Below are 27,277 nucleotides of genomic sequence, written 5' to 3'. Positions count from 1 at the left end.
ACGATCTCGGCGGCCGACGGCGAAGATGAAGATGATGGAGTCGCTTCGGACGTCCCGCGGGCGCATGATTCGTTTTGGAGCTTCGTGGCATCGAGGCGGAGCCTTTGGGCATGGCGGAAGGGTGAGGGGGTGGCTCTAGGCTCGGTGGCAGAGAACGGCGGCGGCGGTCGCTCTCGGGTGAGCTCGGGGATGAGGCTAGAGGGCGAGGGAGAGAGCAGAGAGTGAGGAGAGAGGCAGAGGGGGCTGCGGGGCGTCTCCAGACGCGTCGGGGGCGCCTCGGTGGCAAGCAGGAGGTGGAGCTCGGACACGCGTGCTGTCGACACGCCTCTGCCTACTGGTAGAGGTTGAAGACAGCCGCTTCAGGCCAGTGGGCTGGGCCGCCAGCTGGAGTTGGGCCAGGTGGGCTGCCAGGTGAGCGCCAGGTAAGTCTCTCTCTCTCTCTCTCTTTATTTGTTGTTTTTCTATTATTCTGTAGACTTTAGGGCTTTATTAAAAATGCCAGGGCATTACCAAAAATCATGAAACTAATCATGGCTACTGTTTAGAATATATCCAATAGTAAACATTTTAGTTTATGATTATTTGAGCATTTAAAATATTTTAGAGCATTTAAATGCCCAAATGCAAATAGAGTATGATTTAATTCAGAGCCCAAATATGTCATGGAAAAATGTGCATCACCTCTGGTTAATGTTTACAGCATTTTCCATAAGTGATGTACATTTTTGAAAGCCATTTGGATTTACTGAAAATATTTTAGGTGAACCTAGTGAATTCCTTTGATGCTAGGGGTTTAGGCAATCCCCATTTCAAGTTTCTTTCAAGATTGAACATGATGCACACATGAGGCTAGCCTAGTGCACTACCAGAAGCTAGGGATGTGACATGGGGAAAGTATGATGGCGATGAACCAAGACGAGGAGAACTCTAACTCGGTTAGAGGTTAGAGTTAGATTCTAACCCTGAACTAACTCTAACCAAAGAGGTGTTTGGATGGCATCGTTAGATTGATAATAAATGCTCTTTCTCAATCATTTGCTCTTGTGTGGCCACCTCCCTCTCACAATTGAGATAAACGAACCATCTTTACAAATCAAGCATGCAAAACATGATAAATTTTGTTTTGTCCATACAAATGAGATATCCCACTTAAACATACAAGTCGTCATTCAAGCTTCACAAAAAAATTACACTCCATGAAACAAAGCATGAGCTAACTCATCACGGAAGTCATTCACGACAGGGAGGGAGCCCGGAGCCCCTCACACGCCCATGGAGGAGCTCGTCATCTTCGCTTTGGAGGAAGGCTCTATAGAGCCCAAGCCCCGGGAACCCCTCCGACGCTGGTGCTTGCGAGTTGAGGTCGGGACCGACATGGGTAGCAGGGCTGCTTGCTGACAACTGCGAACCAAATCTTTGGGCCCCTCGAGATAATGCAAGCCTGAAACTGAAATGCCTAGAAAGGTTAACTGAATCTTTGGGCGTCTAGAAATAATGCAAGCCTGAAACTAAAATACCTAGAAAAGTGAACTGAATCTTTGGGCCTCTAAAAAGATTTATTACCTCCTCAAGCAGCATCAAACAACTCCATGCGTGCACCACAAATCTATACCAAGTTTAATCAGGATTTACTTTTCCAAATCAGAATTAGCGCTAGAGCGAGCAAGTTCAATGATATGGCTGTGTGAGAGAGAAGGAACGAACAAAGTCACCCCTCTCACGACCTCCCTAGTAGATGCGCCGCCACTGCGCATGACATAGGGAGAAAATCGACCGATGAAGGGGGAGCGGGGCGAGCTTCGGAGGCCGGAGGGAGAGCGCGACCAGAGGAGGGCGGCGGAGGTGGGAGGGAGAGGGCGAGTGGTGGAGTGGCGCGATGGGGAATAGAGAGGAGTCGTGCGAGGGGGGAGGGGGCAGAGGGAGCGATCTGGTGCGGGCAGGGAAGATTTTTTTGTTCTCTTTTAGTGGGCTCGAGGAGAACTAACCCAATTAGAACCTCTCCACTGGGCTATTTTTTTAGCTGGGTTAGAGCAAACTAGCTCAAACTAACCCCTCCTGTTTGGATACTTTTAGGCTATTTCAACCCAAACTAGCTCTAACTCAGGGATCCAAACAAAGAGGAGTAGTACCGTACATGCTACAGTCTGGACCGTAGCACATTGTTTTTTATGTCCATATCACCACATTGTTTTCTACTACTAGTTCACTAGGCTATCGTGGTTCGCACTGTTGGTTCACTGGGCTGACGTGGTTCACACTGCTGGTTCACTGGGCTGCCATGGTTCGCACACCTCCAACATGAGTAGTAGTACTAGTATATACACTATATATACCGCATGATTCTTTTCTCCTTCTTACTAGTATGTACTTCGTTGACATGTGGGAGAGCCAGCATCCAGGTCGATGCGTCATGCACCAGATTAGAGTGGGGAATGGAAGGGGGCATCACCCCGGTCGTAGCGCCAGTAATTCATGTGTATAGTGAGTAGTCATATCACAAGTCTTGACAACAGTAAAGCGCTGTCAAATCGCACAGCCCAACCATTCCAGCAGTAAGTAAGTTGAATCTCCTACTCCCTCACCCTCCTTGCCTCTGACAAACCGCCTACGGGAACACTGTCGCATGTACTTCCCGGGAAAAGCCCCAACTTCAACTTTTAAGTACGAGAAAATAGTTCGAGCTTGTTTGTTCTATATAAATACAAGTACTGTATGTTTATTCACCCATGGGGTTGTTCAATGAATGGAGGGCCGGGGAACACAAGTGAACAATACTACTAGGAAGTAGGAGTCGTACAGTTAGTCACATTAAATAGAGATTTTCATTTCTTTAATGCCACACACACAAATTGAAATGCTTGTTGTGGAGAGAAAAAGATAATCACTCCACTATATATGTAGGAAGGGGCCTCGGCGCTTGCTTTACTAGGGTTGCTCTCTTCATTCTCTCATCCTCTCCAGATCTAAACAAGACAGCGGTAGCGACATTTTCTCTCTGCTCACCGTTGGTCACAGATCCGGTCGAATCCCTTCGGCCAGTGTGTGTAGAGGACTAGGTGCATCATTCACCCGGTCATCGCCAGCGAGGGAGGAAACCCACAGCTGCTGGCGGGGCCCAATCCTCTGCCCATGTTGTTCTCTCTGACACAGCGCCGGCTCGGGAGGTCCTTTGCCCCTTCTTCCTTCGTGTTGTATTGTGCACAGATCCAACCTTCCGCCGCCGGCATCTCGGCGACCCTCAGGTGTAAGTTCTTCGAAAGCGGCCTAGCTCTACTGCCCCAGCTCCCCACATGTCTGCATGTGCATCTTTTTCAACTTTCATCAGCTCTTCCAAAGCCATCTAAATTTTTAGTATTATTAGAGGTAAAGCTACTTCATGGATTCGAATCTAGGACTTGGTTCAAACAAAAAATAGAGGGGGGAAACTCGTAGCATGAATCTAGGACTTGATTCAAAGAGGAAATAATAGGGGGAAACTAGTAGAGACTGAATACCCAACCAGTCTCTTGGTTGAAAAGGGAAATAATGGGAAAATGCAGTACAAACTGGATAAGGAATAGATCTATTATTGGTTGAAAAAAGGATAGAAAGTGGTGGCTGGTGGACAAGTCAACAGAGTATTTCCAGGATTAGATTTGCTGCCCTCACATAGTAAAAGGTGTCCAGGATTAGATTTGCTCCCCTCACATAGTAAAAGGTCTCCAAGATTAGATTTGTTGCCCTCACATAGTAAATGGTCTCCAGGATTAGATCTCCTGCCCTCACATAGTAAAAGGTCTTCGGGATTAGATTTGCTGCCCTCACATAGTAAAAGGTCTCCAGAATTAGATATGATGCCCTCACAGAGCATGAACAAATTGACATCACCACTTTATGCCTCCTTCTAGGTACATTGTGCTGATGTGTACACTGTCGCATGTCATTATACTAACTTTTTGCTGTTGTTAATGTAAGGGCGCATGTAAAAGGAAGCGATCACACTGTTACCTTAAGGACATGTCTAACCAGTGTTATTGTTAATCTAATGCCTCCAGTGGTATGATGCAATTAAACTGTGTTACAAATGGTACTCCTGCTGCTTTTCCCAGTATGATAAGTAAATTGCTTCTTTACATTGCTGAGTGTCCTGATGCCCCGATGGTCCCATGCCCTTAAACCAACTCTTTAGCTGATGTTGATTTACTGTATCTGGTAAACAAGCAATGCCACCAGTAAAGTAATCCCATATTTGACGAATGTCATTGTTGATCGTAATGCTTCCGGTAACATGAAGCATTGCTTACGTTTTAAAATTTCTATTGTCCTTGCATGATTGCCATGAACATAGTTAAGATGCTTCTTTTCATTTCGTGTATGTTTTGTATCTTCTTATTGACCAGCAACTGTTTACTTTCTATCTTTTTGTGCAGATAGGGGTATTCATTTCACCTTGTTGCTATTGTGACCTTTTGGTGAATTGCACAAAACACTTTTTTGGAATGAGTGTCTTGTGCAGTTGAACTAAAATGTCACGTGGGCAACATCTCTCAATTTTGGTGGAGTTTCCAAAGTCTCCGCCAAATTCTGCTGGTAATCTCATGCAACATTTTATTAGCCTTTGCAAGATGAGCCGTCACCGTCACCACAATGGCACTTTATTTTAGTGGAACTGCACAAAAGGATAAGCAAATTATAGTTGCACCTTACATGAGCAGGACATCCAACCTTAATGTTGCTCAATTTTTGTGCAACTACTAAAGAAGAACCTGCCAGCTCACGAGAGCAAGTACTTCTTGCTAGCTAAATGATACAATCTTTGCTTCATTTCAGGTGAACTACAGAAAAAGTGGCATGAATTGAATCATCGAGTGGAGATGCAGGTTGACTTACACTAGTGGCAGTATTATGGTAATCGTGCTCTTTATTATCTGTGATGTGCAAACATGAATATTCAACTACAGATGTTGTGATGCTCAAGAGCATTCGCCAAGTTCTTAGGTTGTATGACACGGCTAGCCAAGATGGATTTAATCCCCGTATTCACTTTATCAAAAGGCTCTAATTGGTTGGTTCTGAATCTTGCAAGCTGGGAATCAATGAGATGTCTAGGCATCTTTGTTGTACTTATTATTTCAATATTATTTGTTGGTTCTGAATCTTGCAAGCTGGGAATCAATGAGATGTCTAGGCATCTTTGTTGTACTTATTATTTCAATCTTATTTGTTGGTTCTGAATCTTGCAAGATGGGAATCAATGAGATGTGTAGGCATCTTTGTTGAATCTTACTTATTGGTTCTGAATCTAGCAAGCTGGGAAACACGACATGATGATGCATAGGACATCAACCATAACAAACCATTCAAACTTGGTAGTATTATCTGTGTGAAAGTGCGACAAATGTGCTGATCGTGTGCGTCCTAAGAATAATAATTCTAATTGTTGTGCATGTTGATTGGCACTGATAGAACGAGCCAATGCATTGCTTGTTTTAAGAATAAATTTATATTAAAGCTAATTAAATTTAAGTAAAGTGACCACTAACACTTGTTATTACAGTACCCATATAGACCCGCTCGTGAACCTACGTGTGGCCGGAATAGGTTTCTTAATGGAGGCGTTTGAATGCGCCGAGGGTGCATGTTCTGCCGGGAGAGGGAGGGGTAGTAACTGTTGTTGCATGTACACACTCAGTTTACTGTTGAATCCATTTACCCAAGAGCTGAAAATCAAACTTCTGCCGCCGCCTACCCACTCATTCAGTTGAAGAGAATCCAATGGCGATCCGAGGGGTGAGCTTGCTGGATATGGACTTTAGCAAGAAGTTGAATGTGATGTACACCAACGACCCGGACTCGGTGAAGCTCTGCCTCGCTGAGTTCAAGCATGACCTACAGGACAAGAACGCACAAGGTTGCACGACTAGACCTTGTCCCCATCCATTCATCTCCTGAGAGGGACCAGTGGATCGCCGTCGCCAAGGTATGCATGTGGCACAAGGTTCTTGTCTACCACTACTGTAGGGCCATCAGAGGTTCTGGAGCATTCGCATGTTTCATCGGCAGCGCCGACTGCACCTTCACTATGGTGGAGAGAAGGAAGAATGCAATGATTCGGCCATCTGGTGCAACAAGCTTGTCGACATCCAGAAGCAATACAAGATCATCGGCAATGGGCAGGAGAAGAACTCGGTGGTTGACCTCGCCGAGACCATCATCAACCCCTGCTATGCCAACATGAAAGAAGACAAGGATACCAAGGAGTTGAACACGTGGGAGGTACCTCTGAATCTAGCCTACATAACCTACGCAGCCAAGGACGCATACGAATGCTACGACATGTACAGGCGGATCTTGGACATGAGGGCGTGTTTGCTTACCATAACCAACGAGTACACGGATAGCTGCAGCATCATGATCAAGCATGCCAGGAAGGTCTAGGTGTTGTACTTTATCTGTTTAAGCACCTTTATCATCTGAGTGTTTCATGCATTAGCCTATGTGTCATAATTATCTTTTTTCCAAAATATTTCTTCTAAGCACCCATTAACCTATTTGCTTTTTTAGTGGCTATTTGTTTATGTATATGTAACTAGTTCAGTCGGCTGTCGTGCTTTGAATCTCCTTCCTCCCACATATTCCCCTTCTCAGGTGGACCCAACAGGTCTCGTACACAGACATATGGGACCAACCACCTATCCATTTGTAATTATTAATTTTGTTCAATCTTTCGTCCTCCTCCTATACAATGGCTGGCCATCATAGCCTATGGCATTGGGAAGGCCATCCCTCTACTCATACACATTGTCTGGCGGCGGCAGTTCCACCGGCCCACCCTGCACACGAACAAGTCAACCCTCATACTCCCCTCCGCCAGTGTCTTCCCCCGCTTCGGTTCGTTCAGTCCGAGGTCTCGATGTCGTCCTCCGCCTTGGTGCTCTCGCCACGGCACCACCGTCTGTCGTTCCCAACATGGTCAACAAAACAAGAGGAATCGGGAGACAACTGTTCTTCAAGGAGGCTGACAGTCCCAGGCCCACCAGGTCCATGGCCTAGGTTTTGTTGTTTAACATGGGCAGCCCACGACATGTTTCAACTTTTTTTGGATCCAGCAGGTATCAAGCGGCCTCTGGGCCTCCCTTCCTAGCTTGTCTATAACATCAGCAGCCCAAGATATGTTTGTTTTTTCAAGACGAAGCACAGCTCAGTTCTATGTTTCTATAAGAATGCAAAACTAAATCTATGTTTTCCCTTCTATAATAGTATATATATTTATTTATATCTTATTTTATTACACACACACACACACACATATATATATATATAATAGAAACAACATAAGGTTCCATTAAACCTGTCATTCATCCAACCATTTTATAGACCTTTCCACATCCTTTATTTTCCATTTTAATTAATCCTATATCTAAATTTTCTCCCACTTTCTTTTTCGATGTAAACTGAGTTTTCTCCCAGTACTTTTCCCTAGAACCAACTCAACTGTCCCACATCTAGCAAAAATAATAATAATACCCCACATCCTATTAACTCATCAAATTAAAATGATACTTTATTTCATAAATCGAAAGTTCTTACAAAATAATAATAATAATTGTTTATATATTACTTGGCAAGTTAACTCCTAGTGATTGCGTACATAAGCTTGCAAAGATTTTACTGACCAATGCAGTAATAGACGTGCAATCATGTGTTTATGTTTTTATAATATTTCTCCGTCCAACACAACATGATATTTTCACCCAGCCCAGCAAGTCTGCGGACTTAGAGAAAAATGCAAATGGGCTTTAAGTTCTACCATAATATATAAACGGGTTGCATAGATGCTACATCATTGTTTCACCCAGCCCACCAAATGGACTAAAAAACAAATGGCCTGGCTGACATGTGGGCTAGTAGGTCGAAGCCTAAGCACTTTCACAAAAAAAATACAAAGGTCGAAGCCTAAGCAAGGAGTTGGATTTACATCCAACGACCGTCACTCTTCTTTAATCTCTCATCTTCTTCCCCCAGCACTGCCGGGACTGCCTGCTCCAGCCTCTAGCATCCAGCGGCACTATTTTGCTCCCCTCGCAACGAAATTCTACCCCGCCGACGGCTAGGCCTTCCCTCCACTCCTCCATACCTGTTATTGTTCTCTACAAAGTGTAGGCCCACCCCGCACCCGAACCAGTCAAGTTTCCCACTCCTCTCCGTCTGTGACTCCGCTGCCGCGTCTTCCCAATCTCCGGGGCGTTCCAGTCTGGGGCCTCGCCGTCGTCCACCGACTTGGTGCGGCGTGTGGTCAACATGGTCAACAAAAGAGAGTCATCAGAAGATGACTGTACGTTGCAAGGCTGACAGTGGGGACGCACCACGCCCATGGACGCAAGCATGCAACCGCATCCGTTTTCCACTAAAAATAATGTTTTCTCCCCCCTGATAGCTGGAACCGACCAGCTACATCTTCGCATGCAAGGAAGTGCGTCCTTATTATGGGCAAAAAAATGATTCTTCCCCCTGACAGATGGGACCCACCAGCTATATCTTCGCATGCAAGGAACTGCTTCCTTATTACACAAAAAAATGAATACTCCCCCTGCTAGCTAGGACCCACCATAGTGGGAGGCTGACTTGTGGGCCTACTAAGTTGACGCGGACGGAGAACTTTGTCAACTTAGTCAATATGAACGATTCTAGCTCTAGTGACCGTACGATGTCCATCCAACGGCCGTAGTGCTTCTTCAACCTCTGGTCTTCTATCTCCAGCCGCCTAAACTAGCGCTGGTCGTGCTGCCTGCTCCTGCCTCTCGTGGCCGGCTATGCTTCCGCGGAGGCCTTGCCGCTCCCTACTACTCCCACCGCTGGCCAGGCCATCCCTCTACTCACCCACACCCCCTGTTATTCTGCGGCGACAGCATCCTCACACCAAAGCCGAACGAGTGAACCCTCATACTCCTTGTAAGTGCATCTAGTGCCACCCCTAGTTGGTTTTGGAGTATTGACGACAAGCCTAGTTGAGGGACTAATGTGTTTGTGAGAATTGCAGGATAACACAGGTAGAAGTCCCCCATTGATTCGGTTTTCCTACCAGAGATGACTCCTAAAAATGTATGAAGACATTGAAGTCAAAGGTGGTAAGTGAAGACATTCACCTTGAAGACTATGACAAGAGAAGACATCACATGAAGACTATGGAGCACGAAGACTTAGAGCTTTCGTAGTTCTTTTTCTTCTTTGTTGAGTCATAGGAACCACCATACTATTAAGTGGGGTCCAAGAAAACCAGTCAGAATGACTATAGTGATGCTTAACCAAAATCCTATGTCTTCGAGTGAAGACTATGAGAGCGAATCTTGTTCAGAGTTGGACAAGTCAGCTTTGCTTGTATCCTAAGTAAAGTTGTCGTGTGTGTTTGAAATCTGACCGTTGGAACACGTGTCAGTTCCTTAGTGACCCAGGGTCATTTCGGACAAATCAGGTCGGGTTGCCTAGTGGCTATAAATAGCCCACCCCTTACAACCACAAACGGTTGGCTGCTTAGAGTTAAAGTACGGCTTTTGTCGTTTGAGAGCAACCCACCTCGAAGCCTTTGAGAGAGAATTCCTTGAGAGGATAAAGCCCTAACCACCCAGAGCCAAAGAGTGTTAGGCATCACTTAAGTCTTCTTGTCTGTGTGATCTGAAGACTTATTACACTTGAGGACTGTGAATCCTCCAGCCGGTTAGGTGTCGTGTTCTGAGCATCCAAGAGTCATTGTGGATCGCCAGTGAACGAAGTCTATGAAGGTTTGGAAGTCTACCTTGAAGACTTACCAGAGTAATTGGGCGAGGACTGGGTGTCCTTAGCTCAAGGGGAATAAGGTGAAGATGAGGTCTTCTGAGTTGAATCTCAGCCTCCCTAACCAGACGTACAGTTGTCACAGCAACTGGAACTGGTCCAACAAATCATTGTCTTCAACGAGTCACTGGTTTCGTCCTTCCCTTCCCTTACTTACTGTTCGTTCTTGTGAAGTCATTGTACGACAGCATCACCATTTGACTTCACTAAGTGATTACATGTACTGATTGGCTTCTTAACATCTTCCTACCTGATCCTTACTGCCTAGCTGCTATTTGTCATTGTGCTTTCACTTCATTGAATACATGACTATGGTTTGCCTAGTGTAGTCTACCTTCCGCTGCATGATAATAGGTTTATTTCTATCGTTTGTCTTCGAAACTCACATGTTCTGAAGACTTTCATAAAAATCGCCTATTCACCCCCCCTCTAGTCGATCACTAGCACTTTCACTCCTCTTCGCATGGGCATCCACTGTCGCGTCTTCCCCGGCTCCGTGTCGTCCCCTTCCTAGGCCTCGCGGTCGTCCACCTCCTTGGTGCTCTCGGCACAGCATGGTTAATGTGGTGAACGAACGACTTCCGTCGGAAGAGTACTATATGTGGAGAGGCTGACATCTGGGTCCATGGCCGCAGCAAGGAAGTGCCTCCTTATTATGCGAAAAATAATGATTCCTCCACCTGACAGTAGGGACCCACCAGACGGGCCACCATATTTCGTGAAAAAAATATTTCCCCCTGACTGCTGGGACCCACTAGCTACATCTTTGCATACAAGGAAGTGCGTCCATATTACGGGAAAAAACTGATTCGCCCCTTGACCGCTGGTACCCAGCAACTACATCTTCGCACGCAAGGAAGTGCCTCCTTATCCTCGCTGACAGTCGGGACCCACCTAGTCAAAGTGTAAGTAGTGTTGTCATTCTGGTTGCGAATGTGTACATACATATTGTTTGATCGGTCTGTCTGCAGGCTACAACGATGAACCGTGGCTGAGTAAGTAGTGGTATGTGTTGTATTAGAGGCGCAGACATAGCATGTACACGTACGTACAACAAGGGTGCAAGAAAGTAAATACGTCCATGTACATACATATGGGCAGGGTCTCAAACGCCTACTCGCGCATACGTACGGCTAAGTCTCGTGTACATAGCTGGGTCGGAACGGAGAAACCGTGTTGTCGTGTTCATCGAGAGCCAAACGGCTTGGATGGAATAGCTGATCGAAACGAGGCCTGGCATACCGCAGAATGGAGGAAACGAGCTTCTGTTCAACCGGCCACGGTTGAAACGTGATCCTGTTCATCGGGAGGGGTTTGGCGTACTGCAAAACGAAGGAAACATACTTCTCTTGGGCGACCTACATTCCAAATGGGGTCCTATTGATCGGTAGGGGTGTGGCGTACCGAAAAACAGGACTCCATAGGCTACTGTTCATCTCCACCGTCGACCTCCTCCAGCCACCACGGGCTACTATTAATCCACCGTCGACCTCCTCCACCCTCCACCTGCGACTGTTCTTCCATGGGCTCTTATTCATCCAGCCTCTACCACTCCTCCACCGGCTACTATTCAACCAGCCTTCTCCATGGGGTCCTGTTCAACCACCCCTCCATGGGCTACTGTTTATCCAGCCCTCCACTAGCTACTGTCCAACCAGCCTCCACGGGGTCCTGTTCATCCATCCATCCATGGGGTCCTGTTCATCCACCCCAAACGGGCTTGATCGATCGGGGTCCTGTTCATCCAGCGGCAACGACCTCTACTACCATGGGGGCCTGTTCATCCAACCCCCACCAGGAACTGTTCATCCAACCCCCCAACAACGCTCACTGTTCATCAAGAGGCAGTAGGTTTGATCGGCTTCAGTTAGCAGCAGTAGAGAAGGAATCGCTTGATCGAGTTCAGTTAACAGCCAAATCGATCGATCGATCGCTCGGGTTCAGTAATGCATAGCCTGCAGTGCAATCGCTCGGTTCAGTAGGCGAACACCTTGCTCTGCTTCAGTTAGAGCCCAATGCCTCGCACCAATGCGCGTATGTGTACGAGAGAAACGCGCATCGCTCGGCCCCCGACCACCCACAGTAATCGGGAACTCCCCGATATTTTCCTTGCCCTTGCTTCTACCATGGTTTTTTCCGTCATGGACGGCCCAAAGAATGTCATGCAGTTGCATCTCCATCCTGCCCAGGACCAAAACCCCATTTTCTATCATGATTTTTTGTCATCTCTACTCCTAATGGAGCAGTTGGTAGCCTGGTACTCCAGTTTTATTTTCGTCCGGTTTTATTTCCTCCCACCATGCCTTATGTACTGGTTTTTCTTATATCAGTCGTTTCCGCTTCGTTTTTTAGACTATACGAGTACCCTGAATTTCCCGGAGTTCTCGCAGCCAACCAGATCCGTGCCGCCGCCTCTGCTCCCGCTCCCGCCCTCGTCACCTCCTCGGCCTCTCTGTCCTGGCTGGCTGTGCCCCCTTGGCACGACACCTCACCGGACACCGATCTCGCTCAGCAGGACTCAACTCCGCCAGTCTCATCATCCTCTGCATCACCGCAGTCGTGCACGTCGAAGGCACGAACATCTGAGGCGGTGAGGCTAGGGCTCGCAGCGAGGGAAGCACCACGGATCCACTCGATCCTGCGCCTCCACCGACCGCAGCCACCTCCATTCAATCCACCCCTCCACCGTCCCCGCAAGATCCCACGTCTTCACCGTCCACCACTGCCTGATCCCGTACTCCCTTCGGCAATGCACAGAGCTACATGTTCTACTTACTGTTTCCGGCTACCTCACAATTTTAATCTGGTCCATGGAATAGGAAAAGCTGATTTCTGTTCAATGGGGGAAGACCGACATTCTTGTCCCAGACTCAGGAGTAACTGGACATTTCCACCGCGAACGAGATTATGGGATTCTTAATGGAGCATATCAGCAGGTTAGTTAATCTTTGTTGTTATTATCCTTAGTGTGCTTTCTACTAACTATTTCTCTGCTCTATTCTCTGGGCTTGAAGAGGTGGACGACAGTAATAGGGGAACTGGAACATGCGCCGCAAGCGGACATGAACATAGATGCATAGTTCAGCGAGGAAAAAACTAGGGTGTATAGAGGAAGGGAGATCTCACACTAGGTCTCCGATCTATTGACTAGGAACATGAACCCCAGGCAGCCGGGCTGGATTGGTTTGGACATAACCCGTAAAACTTCTGGCCGTTAGTACTGTTGCTTGGTTGTTTTAATTTTTTACTTTGGTTTACAAGGCAATGGAGTTATGCTTGACGCATGACACAGAGGCCTTCAAGGATAAGTTGTCTGAAAAGTTTCTTCCTATACTTGCCATAATACTATGCAAACAGCTATTTTTTGCAGGTGCAGTTATATCATCGTCTGCATCTGAATAATGTACTTTGGTTGCATCTTTACAAATAAAAGCGATACTTGGGTTTCTAGGCTGTCTACACCTTTGTTAGGGCCTCCATTATGGATGATGGTGTAAACTTGTTTGAAGGTGATACACAAAAGTGCATCAAAAGAGTATCATATTACAAGAGAGTGAATTGTTTTTTCAAACATAAGAAGTAAATGAGTGGATGTTTGCATTTTTCGCATCTTTGTTATGAGAGAAATGTCATATGGTTTTTCACATAGTGAAAAATATCACATACCATAACAAGTCATTTCTATAGAGCAACTAACGACAAGTAATTTACAGGTGAGCCTACAATTTACTAAACTGGGATGCGACTCCGTCTACTAAAAATCATGATGTCACTCACTCTGACTAAAAATGGTCACCTGCTCGCATTTAGCAACTGACCAATGAAGTATATGTGTTTATATGTTCACTTTAGATCTTTGGATGATGCTTTGAAAATGTTGATTGACAAAGCTTTATAATATACTGGACTGAAAACTCGTCGATTTTACAAAATGAGAAGAGATGCATACAAATAATTATTTTTCTTTATATATTTTTTTGCACATGATAATACAAATGGTGTATTTATAAAAAAATTATTTTTTGTAGATTATGAGAGGGATTGAGATGGACAAAGGAATCCATTAACAAGAATGTCAAGGTGACGTCGTTGCAAAGCACACAAAATTCATCGAATTTTATACAACAATACATGTACACACACATACTCAGAACAAAATTAAAGGCCCGTGGCAACGCACCGGGCATTCTACTAGTAGAAGTAGGAGTCCACCACATCTATGTTGATGCCGGGTTTTGTAACAATTATCATCATAGAAGTGTCATAAGAATGACAGAAAAAATTCGTTCGACCCAAAATGTCATGGATGTGTCTTTTTTTGTAGTGGAATCTTTGGTCATATATATTACATGATCAAAAGGAGAATTTTTTTTTGAATAGTTCGTGGCCATTTTGCATGATAAAAATAAATTTGGCCCTTATAAATTAGGTCATTGCATTTGTATTGAACAGGAAGAACTAAATTGTCACATCCCTAGCTTCTGGTAATGCTCTAGGCTAGCTTCATGTGTGCATCATGTCTATGTTTTTGAAACTTGAATTGAGGAATATTGGAAGCCTCAAAACCCTAAATAAAAGAGGGGCAAAAACCCTAGAAATCTCATTCATTGCTCCAAAATGCTCTCCTTAAATGTTTGATAATTTTTGGTAAGGGTTCTGGTCCCAACCAAAATATTGAACATTTTTAAGGAATTATTTTTGGGACTTTGGATTTAATTCATTAGCTATTTGAATTTGAATTATATTCATATAATTAGAATATAATTTCAAATATCCCTGAAATATTTTATGAGCTTTTGGAAAAGTCCATCTAGCAAAATAAAATTATTCAGAGGAGTTTTGGCATTGTTTGAATTATTTTTTAAATTCAAAACAATGGCAAAAGAATTAAATAAAAAGGGAAACAGAACAGAAAAATTAAAAGGAACAGTACTCACCTGGTCCACTTACCTGGTGGCCCAACAGGACCGGCCCAGCTCAGCCCAGCCCACCTCTTCCTCTCTCCTACTGTCTTCAACCTCCTGCCAGTGGGCAGGAGGGCGTGTGGCCGCCGTGCGCGCACACGCGCCTCGGCCACCTCCTGCTTGCCGCTCCCCCTCGACGCCCTGGCCTTCTCTGGTGGTGCCACGCATCTCCCTGCCTCTCTCCCTCACTCTTCTTCGCTCCTCCCCCTCCTCTGTTCTCCCCACCGAGAGCCGCCGCCGCCGCCGCTCGCAACCACCGCAACCACAGCCACTCCCTCGCTCCCTCTCTGCGTACCCGAGCTCCGCTACGACCCCGTGGAGCAACACACTCGATGCACGCGACCAGAAGAGGCCCCAGCCGACCGGAGCATCGTCGTCTTCACCTCCGGTGCCCGGAGATCGACTCCACCGATTCGGCGCGTCCAGAGCTTCCCCGACTTCGTCGTCTCCTCCGCTAGCCCCTCCGTGAGCTCTCCTACGTTTCCCCTCTCTCCCCGTTGGTTTCACGTGCAGTAGCCATGCTAGCCACCGTACCGAGCGCCGCCGTCCGCCATGGACGCCGGGCATGGCACTGACGTGCTATTGCGGCCAGTCCGACGAGCCTAGCATGCTCCTAGCTGCCCCAGGAGTCCGCATAGCCCCTCAGCCAGCCCCCTAGCGCTCCATAACCTCGCTCCGCCCAAACCCGAGCTCCGGCAGCCGCCGCGGCCTCCACTCTGGCGAGCTCCGGCCACCCCGCGCCTCCCGCATGCCTCCTTTGGATGCGCGCAAGCAAGGGCAACCCTCTGGTGCCCTTGGCTTGGCCCAAAACCGCTCGCAGCGCCACTCCGGCGAGCTCCCGCCGCAGTTTTGGTCGTCGCCGGCCGAACTCCGGCGAAGTCGATGTGTCACTTAATTAGCGCTAATGACCCCACTAACTAACCCCCCCCTCTCACTGACTACTGGGCCCACGCCCCTAACTAACACTAGTTTAAATTCTGTTTAATATTATCTAATCACTGTGGACCCACACGTCAGAGTTGACCATGATGACGTGGATGTTGACCTGACCCCACCTGTCAGCGAGCTAAAAAGCCCTGGGTCACTGACCAGTGGACCCCACTGGTCAGGTTTGACCTGGAGGCGCCCTGTTGACCTGCTGACGTCATGATGATGTCAGGCTGACGCAATAAGTATTTTCTGGAATTTAAATAATCTTAAATGATTGAATAATTTCAGAAAATAGCTAAAACTTCTATAAATCATAGAAAATTAACCGTAACTCCAAATTAAATAATTTATATATGAAAAATTATCAGAAAAATTCAAGGAATCCATTTGTACCATTTTCATGCATGTTAGAACAACTTATAGGTGCTGTTTAGCACAAATCAATTAAATGGCATTTGAATAATCACATATGGAGTTTGAATTTGAATCTTGTATTCAAACCAACTTCATTTAATCTGTTGCTAGTTGCATTAGCCCAAAACACATTCATTTTGCCATGTCATGATCATGCATCATATTGTGCATTGCATTGATTGTGTTCCCTTCTGTGTTGCCGGTATTTGACCCCTCTCGATAGACGTGATACCGAGGATGTGATCGTTGACACTGATGAAGACTCAATGTTATCTTCAGAAGTGCCAGGCAAGCAAAACCCCCTTGTTCATTCCGATACAATCCTACTCTCTCGCTCCTGCTCTCTTTTACTGCATTAGGACAACACCGATTCATCTGTTACTTGCTGCGGTAGCTGAACCCCTTTATCCTTTGCATGACCTGTCATTGCCACAGTAAATAGATGAAACCCACTAGCATGAGTAGGAGTTGTTTGAGCCCTGATGTTCCTACTCATTCATGCTTGTTTGTCATGCCTGCTACTGCTTAGAGTTGAGTCAGGTCTGATTCATCGAGGATGAATCAGAGGTGTGTGAACATGTCCTACTATGTGTGAGCTAAGTGTGTGAACACGATTTGGTAAAGGTAGCGATGAGAGGCCATGTAGGAGTACATGGTGGGTTGTCTCATTGAAGCCGTCCTTAGGAACTGAGTTCTGTGTTTGTGATCCATGACTCAGCTACTACCATACATTGGGCCCTGAAATATGACCCCGCTCGACTTCTTAATCACCCTTGTCCTCTGTCCAGGAGTTGCAAGTAGTTTCTGGTGTTTGTAGTATGCTGGAGGCCGTGGACAGCGCTGACCGTAGGGGTGGGCTGTGATGCGGTAGGCACGTGGCCGGGTATACCGGGCGCCCGTTTGGTGTCACGGAACCCTGTTCACATCGTTTGGGGCTGTGAGCGAAACTCCGGCCGGATCTCCTCATGGATGGAACCCGAATAGGCGATAAACCTGGACTAGAGACTTGAGTGTTTAGGTAGGTCGTGGTCTACACCCACGTCGGCTTTCGCTTGAAGTCTGCCGAGCACATGTCGTGTGCAGACGCTAAGTGGTGGAAACATGTATGAAGAAGTACACCCCTGCAGGGTTACCATCATCTATTCGAATAGCCGTGTCCGCAAAAAAGGACTTCTGGGTTGCTTATATCAGTTCATAGACAAGTGAAAGTGGATACTCTAAAATACGCAAGATAAGCGGGAGTGCTATGGATGGCGTTCTCGTAGGGAGACGGGAGCGGATCCATAGTGGTGTATTGGTTGGTGAATATGTGGACTCGTGTGCGCCACCTCAAAAGAGTTACTTGCAGTCGTAGTTCAGGTTAGCCACCGAGGCAAAGCTGGCTTGCTGCAGTTAAACCCCACCATCCCTTTGTTGATAATGATGCATATGTAGATAGTTCTGATGTAAGTCTTGCTGGGTACATTTGTACTCACGTTTGCCTATTTTATGTTTTTGCAGAGAGACTTCAGTCTCACTAGTAGTTCCGCTTGGACTTCGACGTTTAGCTTGATACCTCAGCTACGATCTTGTGCCCTCGGCAGGATCTGATAGATAGTCAGGCTTCTCAGCCTTTTTCATTTATAGATGTCTGTACTCAGACATGATAGCTTCCGTTTGTGCTTTGACTTGTATGCTCTGAATGTTGGGTCGTGAGACCCCTGTTTGTAATATCTCGCTCCTCGGAGCCTATTGAATAAATTACTTGAGTCATAGAGTCATGTTGTGATGCCATGTTGTAGTTGCACATATCGAGCATATTGTGTGTATGTTATTGAAATGCTTGGTATGTGGGGGATCTGACCATCTAGTTGTTTATCTTTAGTAGCCTCTCTTACGGGGAAATGTCTCCTAGTGTTTCCACCGAGCCATGGTAGCTTGCTACTGCTCCGGAACACTTAGGCTGGCCGGCATGTGTCCTTCTTCGTTCCTATGTCTGTCCCTTCGGGGAAATGTCACGCGATGAATACCGGAGTCCTATTAGCCCGCTATAGCCCGGTTCACCGGAGTCCTGCTAGCCTAGTGCTACAGCCTAGTTTCACTCGCTGATGACCGACACGTTCGATGCTGGGTCATGGATGCCTGTCCCTGTAAGTCTGTGCCACTTTGGGTTTACGACTAGCCATGTCAGCCCAGGCTCCTTATCATATGGATGCTAGCGACACTGTCATATACGTGTGCCAAAAGGCGCAAACGGTCCCGGGCTAAGGTAAGGCGACACCCGTGGGAATACCGTGCGTGAGGCCGCAAAGTGATATGAGGTGTTACATGCTAGATCGATGTGGCATTGAGTCGGGGTCCTGACATAAATTTTCTAGGCAATGTCAATTGTTGTGTAATTTCAAACGACGCAAAAAAAACAGAGCCAACATGTTCACAACAAACAGAGCAAATGATGCAAAAAAATGACGCAATTCAACAGCCCAACCAGAGCTTGGTTTCCTTTTGGGCCCAATAACTACGTTTTTTTTCGTGGAGTCAGTGGTGGGCGAGTAGCCGAGCACAACCAACAGGATCGCTTCTCGCAGATCGCACCACGATCCAACGATGCAGAGCCGTCCATGTGATCCAACGGCTCGGAGCCTGACGCAGCCTGCCCACCGAATTCCTTCTAGAAGAACACATCTGAGGGTTGTCGCTTGGCACCAGGGTATGATCCGACGGCTGACGTTTGGAGCTAGGGTTAGTCGAAACCCCGCGGGCTTTAGATGGGTTTTGAGTTGGTCAATGGGGTTTCCAAGGCTTTGACTGAGCATAACTAATTAAACAAAAATCGAAAAAATATGAAACCTTTGCCGTTCGTCATTTTATAAGACACACTAACGAGGAAAAATACTAAACTTGGTATAGAGACATTTAAAAAAAGCTAGCTGGCACGATCGAGGTCAAATGAGCACCATTAATTTAGAAAAATCAAAAAAAACTTGCGCACAATGTTGTCTTATGTGACATGTTACCAACCAAAAATGATAAACTTGGTCCATGGTCATTTTCATGAAAAAACCTTTACACATATGAGCTATCACGTACAACATTTCGTAGAGTTCAAGGAGAGGAGGTAGGGTTACCTTGTGTTTTTGAAAAAAATTATAAATGAAAAAATACCAAAGCTTTATTTTAGAGTGAATAAGAAGGATCTGAACTTAGTTTTCCATTTTCATATTTTAAACGTGTTTTAATAGTTTTTATATTAAAGAGTATTTTTTTCAAAAGAAATGCAAGAATATGAATATTAATTCAAAAAATAGTGAGACTTTGAATCTACGCTATATAGATTGAATAGGTTTTAATAAAAAACATTTGGCTCATTTAGAGTAGGTCCAAAAAAACTTGATTACAAATGGGGATGCTTACCCTAGCCTGGGAGCTCATATGGAGCACATTTCTTAAATTCAAATTTCTTTGATCTCCTCTAAATCACCTCAAATTTTGCACACATGATCTCCTACACAAACATAGATAGGTTGCCAAGGTTTATTTTTTGCACTTCTTAATTTATACTCTCCTATCGGATGTCAGTTCAAAACATCAAATAATGAGACATGCTGGTGGGAAAAAGCATGCATTTGATTAATAAACATGAGACAAATAATTAGGATAATACTCCTTTATTACAAAAATCATTACATCTTCATTCAAATGTTGTTTTTTGCTATGTTATTGGAATATTTGATAAAATGATGGACTATCTGCTCTCCTTTTCTTATTCTTTGTAGCATGTCTGATCAATGAAGCAACATTGAAACAGAATGTGTGATCCTTGCATCACCTAAACTTTGAAAATAAACACTGAAACAAATCATAGCAGACAAATTTAAAAACACGCAAATAAACAATATAGATAGCCACATGCATATATAGAACACATCATAGTACCACACCATCCATAGAACACATCCAGTTCACACACAAAGTTCACCAAACAACCAAAAGTAATTAAAACAAATCATCACATCAATTGGGAAGGGGTGTGAGGACTTTTGTGAGGGCAGCATGCTGCCCCTGATCTTGTAGTCCTCGTCGTGGATGGCTACATCTTCTGCATGAGCTAGAAGGTGAATGAAGCAGCTGGACTTTGGCTTTGGCTTGGTGGTGCGGTAGGGGCAGCACAAAATGTTGGTCTTGCGCTTGTAGTAGTAATCATCTCCCTTGGCCCTGATCTTCTCCTCTTCCTTCGCTTTGAAGGACGCAAAGTTGCCGTCGTCCACATCCACCTCTTCTCCAGAGACATACTGCATACACGAATGAATTACATTAATACATTATAGATTCATATACACCATGTCAAAGGAACTAAATGAACAATCTTAATTTCATGTAGGCTTACCTCATACTCTTCGTCGTCACTATACCCTGGATCGTAGGGGTCCTTGAACCCAGTAAGGTCCAACTTCCTCGGTGTCCACCAACCACCATCCTCATGAATATACAATTACATCTGTAACTAGTAAATACAGAAGCCAATTGAAAATTTATATATGCACACATGACACATTGATAATAGGGCTAATATACTATGATCCTATTTGCATTTAGCATTGTCATGCACACACATTGAACAACAGAGCTAATATAACTACATATTGTGGAAAAAATTATATATTATGAATGAAATAACTTCTTAATCTATGGATTCCATTTACGCATATGACATTAAAAAGCCCAATCTATGTAGCATTGAAAAATAAATCTAATAGTGTGATGGCCTGGCTTATTAGGGATGCTAGACTACTCATATCAATAAGGAATTCCATCTTTTATAGAAACCCATTCGGATAGAACTCCAAAGTTAAGCGTGCTCAGCTTGGAGTAATTTTAGGATGTGTGACTGATCAGGAAGTTGCTCCCGGGTGCACACGAGTGGGGACAAAGATCGTAGAAAAGGTGCGCGGTCATGTTGTTCATGACGTTTGTTACCTATCGTGGCACACGACATGGCACATGTACCGGACTGGATGCACAGACATATGTGCAAAGAGGGAATGTTACTGTGGCCCGACGAGGATGTCTGTTCTTCTAAGTGGGGTGTATGTGATAGCCTGGATTATTAGGGATGATAGACTACTCATATCAATAAGGAATTCCTTTGTTTTGGGAAGCCCATTCGAACAGAACTCCAAAGTTAAGCGTGCTCAGCTTGGAGTAATTTCAGGATGGGTGACCGACCGGGAAATTGTTCCCGGTGCGCATGAGTGAGGACAAAGTGCGCAAAAAAGACTAGTATTGATTCGTGGGGCCAGTCTAGATCCCATCAGGAGTAAAGACCACCAACGGGTGTGTCCGAGGCATTTCAAATACGGACCCAATCTAATAAGCACACATGTCTATAGCATAAAAAACCCTAATCTGTGTAGCAATCTAATAAGCATACATCTATGTAGCATTGCAGCACAGAGATCCCTATCTCTCATACTAATCTATCTAGCATTTTTGCAACGAATCTAATCCAAAAAACCCTAGTACAAAAACCCCCACTGCCCCCATACAGAAAACTCCGGCCTATCCGTCAAAACAAGTCCTCTAACCATCTCTACTACCATACGAATCACAATCTAACCAATGAAACTAACTCTACAAGCTAATATCCTATATAATACAACTAACAAGCAAGTGCAAATACCTCCTGCTCCTCGCCAGGCTGCGCATCGGGATGGACTGCGTCGCTCGATGCCTTCACCTTCTGCTCCGATAGTGCTGAGTCAGAGCCCGCCACCTCCTTCTCCACATCATCAACGGTTGCGAGTTTCCCCGGGCCGCCGTGGATGCTGCCAACGTCCTTCACTTCATCCGCGGTCACCGAGCCCTGCAGCTCCACTACATCTTCGGCCGCTGCACCGACATCACCACGTGCATCCGCCATCGGACAGATGGAGTCTATGAAGGTGACGAAGAGGATGCGGTGGGGGAGAGCGGGACAGTGCGGTGGAGGCAGTGGTGGAGAGCGACACGACGCCGGTAGGGGAGAGGAAGACGATGCGGCAGGAAGGGGATTTGGGGGAAATGGTAGGGGCGATGCGCCAGGAGGTAGTTCCCCCTCTTTATACGATGGGATGTTTCGGGCATGTCCCATGGACACGTGCTACCCCACGACCGCGGTCAGTTGTATGCGCCCACATATACGAATACCACTGTACGATCATCATACGAAACCACTATACAACTTCATCCAAGGCGGCAAGGGAGTGGCCCCACTCGTTAGAGTTAACGGTCAAAGGTGGACTTGGCCCTACGCGGCCCCACTCATCAGAGTTAATGGTCAAAGGCATTGACCCGACGGCAATGTCTGTTTTAACCTGTTCTGAGGGTTTCGGGCAAGGGAGTGAGGAAAAGTGAGCAAAAGTTAAGAGCGTGGGGATGAATGAGTACAACTAACGAAGCAGGGGCACAGAAATAAAAACTCCAATTATCAAAGTAACAAATGGGAGTGAAACAAACATGGTGAAAGTGAGTGGATGAAATTCTCGTGTGTCCTCAAGAACGCTTTGCTTATTGTAAGAGAACATTCCATCCCGCCCTTTGCTACAAAAAGGATTGGGATACCTTGATACACCTTTTTTACCGTTACTATTACTTGATCGTTACAAATTGCCTTGTTATAAAACTATCTGTTATCGACAATTTTAGTGCCTGCAGAAAATACCTTGTTGAAAACCGCTTGTCATTTCCTTCTGCTCCTTGTTGGGTATGACACTCTTACTTATCAAAAGGACTATGATTGATCCCTTATACTTGTGGGTCAATGAGACTCTTTTGTGGCTCCATTGATGGTGACTGAAGCGCCTTTATTGAGTGGAATTTGGTAAGGAAACATCTATATTACGTGCTGAAATTAACTATCACTTGTTACTATGGAAAACAAAACTTTGAGGGGTTTTTTCGTGGTATCTTCACCTTGAACAAAAGCACAAAGAGTTGCTCCTCAACCTTCTACACCTAATGAAAATATTTATTATGATATTCGTTCGGTATGATAGAGAAACTGCTAGCTAATCCTTATGCAAGAGATGGAACAATACATCCTGATATCCGCCTAATCTATGTGGATGAATTTTGTGGATTATTTAAGCTTGAAGGTTTACCCGGAGATGAAGTTACGAGGAAGGTTTTCCCTTTATCTTTGAAGGGAAAGTCATTGACATGGTATGGGCTATGTGATGATATTGGAGCTTGGGATCGGAACCGATTGAGATTGGAATTTCATCCAAAGTTTTATCCTATGCATTTGGTTCATCGTGATTATAATTATATATAGAGAAAGCTAAGTTGAAAGATGATGGTAACAACTACATGGATTGGGTCCATAACTTGAGGATTATCATCATTGCTCCATATAAGAATTATGTCCTTGATGCACCGCTAGGTGACAAACCTTCTGTAGGAGCTGATGCAGACGAACGCCTGGCAGGCTCGATCTGATGACTACTCAATAGTTCAGTGTGCCATGCTTTACGGCTTGGAACCGGTGCTTCGAAAGCGTTTTGAATGCCACAGAGCATATGAGATGTTCCAAGAGCTGAAATTGATATTTCAAGTTAATGCCCGGGTTGAGAGATATGAAGTTTCCAACAAGTTCTTTAGCTGTAAGATGGAGGAGAACAGTTCTGTCAGTGAACACATACTCAGAATGTCTGGGTACCACAACAACTTGACTTAGCTGGGAATTGATCTTCCAGTTGAGAGTGTTATTGATAGAGTTCTTTAGTCACTGCCACCAAGCTATAAAGGCTTCATGATGAACATAATATGCAAGGGATGACGAAGATGATTCCCGACCTATTCGCAATGCCGAAATCAGTGGAGATAGAAATCAAGGAAGAGCATCAAGTGTTGATGGTTAACAAGAACACCAGTTTTAAGAAAAAAGGCAAGGGAAATAAAGGGAACTTCAAGAAGAATAGCAAGCAAGTTTCTGCTCCCGTGAAGAACCCCAAGCTAGACCCAACCCTAAAACTAAGTGCTTCTATTGCAAAGGAAATGGTCACTGGAAGCGAACCTGCCCCAAATACATGGCAGATAAGAAAAATGCAAAGTGAACAAGGGTATATTTGATATACATGTTATTGATGTGTTCCTTACAAACGCTCGTAGTAGCGCCTGGGTATTTGATATTGGTTCTGTTGCTCATATTGGTAACTCGAAACAGGAGCTGCGGAATAAACGAAGATTGGCTAAGGATGAGGTGACGATGCACATCGGGAATGATTCCAAGGTTGATGCGATCATCGTCGGCACGCTACCTCTACATCTACCTTCGGGGTTACTTTTAGACCTCAATAATTATTATTTGGTGCCAGCGTTGAGCATGAACATTATATCTGGATCTTGTTTATTGTGAGACGGTTATTGATTTAAGTCAGACAATAATGGTTGTTTATTTATATGAGTAACATCTTTTATGGTCATGCAGTGAATGGTCTATTCTTGTTGGATCTCGATCGTCGTGATACACATATTCATAATATTGATGCCAAAAGATGCAAAGTTGATAATGATAGTGAAACATACTTGTGGCACTGCCGTTTAGGTCATATTGGTGTAAAGCGCATGAAGAAACTCCATACACATGGACTTTTGGAATCACTTGATTATGAATCATTTGATACTTGTGAACCATGCCTCATGGGTGAGATGACTAAAACTCCGTTCTCTGGAACAATGGCACGAGCAAATGACTTACTCGAAATTATACATACCGATGTATGTGGTCCGATGAGTGTTAAAGCACGCGACCAGTATCGTTATTTTTTAACCTTCACAGGTGATTTGAGTAGGTATGTATATATCTACTTGATGAAACCTAGTCTGAAACATTTGAAAAGTTCAATGAATTTTGGAGTGGAGTGGAGAATCATCGTAACAAGAAAATAAACTTTCTACGATATGATCGCGTAGGTGAATATTTGAGTTACAAGTTTGGCCTTCATTTAAGACAATGTGGAATTGTCTCACTACTCACGCCACCTGGAACACCACAATGTAATGGTGTGTCCGAACATCATAACCATACTTTATTAGAGATATGGTGCATTCTATGATGTCTCCTACCGATTTGCCACTATCGTTTTGGGGTTATGCATTAGAGAGAGCCACATTCATGCTAAATAGGGCATGATTTCTACTATGCAACTTTATCCCGGTAGACATTTTTGGGCCTCCAAGTGCAGAGTTTTGTAGGACAGTAGCAAATTTCCCTCAAGTGGATGACCTAAGGATTATCAACCCGTGGGATGCGTAGGATGAAGATGGTCTCTCTCAAACAACCCCGCAACCAAATAACAAAGAGTCTCTTGTGTCCCCAACACACCCAATACAATTGTAAATTGTATAGTTGCACTAGTTCGGCGAAGAGATGGTGATACAATTGCAATATGGATAGTAGATATAGGTTTCTGTAACCTGAAAATATAAAAACAACAAAGTAACTAGTAACAAAAGTGAAAGAAAAATGTATTGCAATGCTTGGAAACAAGGCCTAGGGTTCATACTTTCACTAGTGCAAGATCTCTCAATAATGATAACTTAATTAAATCATATGGTAATCCCCCAACGTGCAACAAAAGTCAATCCAAAGTCCCAATCACGGAGAACATAAGATGAAATTGCTTGTAGGGTACGAAACCACCTCAAAGTTATTCTTTCCGATCAATACATTGAGCTATTCCTATAAGTGTCAAAAATAGCCCTAGAGTTCATTGTAAAATAACACCATATGACACACATCAATCAACCCTAATGTCACCTAGATACTCCAATGTCACCACAAGTATCCGTGGGTCAATTATAAGATATGCATCAAACAACTTCAGATTCATAATATTCAAACCAACATAATGAAACTCAAAGAGTGCCCCAAGATTCCTACCAGAGAAAAAAGGATGAAAACGTTCATCAACTCCTATGCATATATTACCCCAATGTCACCTTGGGAATCCGCGAGTTCAGAGCCAAAACATACATCAAGTGAATCAATAGTACGCCCCATTGTTACCACGGGTATCTCATGCAAGACATGTATCAAGTGTTCCCAAACCCATAATAGTATTCAATCTGATAATAGTGAAACCTCAAAGGTAAAACTCAATTCATCACAGCAAGGTAGAGGGGGAGAAACACCATATGATCCAACTATAGTAACAAAGATCGCAGTACATCAAGATCGTGCCATATCAAGAACATGAGAGAGAGAGAGAGAGATCAAACAGATAGCTACTGATACATACCCTCAGCCCCGAGGGTGAACTACTCCCTCCTCATCATGGAGACTGTCAGGATGATGAAGATGTCCACCGGTGATGGTTTTCCCCTCCAGCAGAGTGCTGGAACTGGCTCACGTTGGTTTTTTGTGGCTACAGAGGCTTGCAGCGGCGAAACTCCCGATCTAGGTTTCTTTCTGGGTGTTTCTGGATTTATTGGAATTTTTTACGTCTGTTTCATGTTAGTGGGGTCCATGAGTCAGCACATGGCAGGGGGCACGCCCTCCACCCTTGTCGTTGACCCGGGACTCTTCTGGCTGAACTCTTGTGCTTTGGGGGCTTCTTCTTGTCCATAAAAAATCACCGTAAATTTTCAGCATGCTTGGACTCCGTTTGATGTTCCTTTTTTGTAAAACTCAAAACAAGGAAAAAATAGAAACTAGAACTGGGCTCTAGGTTAATAGGTTAGTCCCATAAATAATATAAAATAGCATATAAAACATCCAAGATTGATAATATAATAGCATGGAACAATAAAAAATTATAGATACGTTGGAGACATATCAAGCATCCCCAATCTAAATTCCTGCCCATCCTCAAGTAGGTGAATGATAAAAGCGGAATTTTTGATGTGGAATTCTACCTAACATATTTATCCATGTAATCTTCTTCATTGTGGCATGAATGTTCAGATCCATAATATTCAAAAAAAAGTTTAATATTGACATTAAAACGATAATACTTCAAGCATACTAATAAAGCAATCATGTCTTCTCAAAATAACATGGCCAAAGCAAGCTATCCCTACAAAATCATATAGTCTGGCTATGCTCCATCTTCATCACACAATATATTCAAATCATGCACAACCCCGATGACAAGCCAAGCAATTGTTTCATACTTTTGTTGTCCTCAAACTTTTTCAAC

The sequence above is a fragment of the Triticum aestivum genome, chromosome 6A, assembly GCF_018294505.1.
Source record: "Triticum aestivum cultivar Chinese Spring chromosome 6A, IWGSC CS RefSeq v2.1, whole genome shotgun sequence".
Lineage (NCBI taxonomy): Eukaryota > Viridiplantae > Streptophyta > Magnoliopsida > Poales > Poaceae > Triticum > Triticum aestivum.
This window is presented reverse-complemented; position numbering follows the sequence as displayed.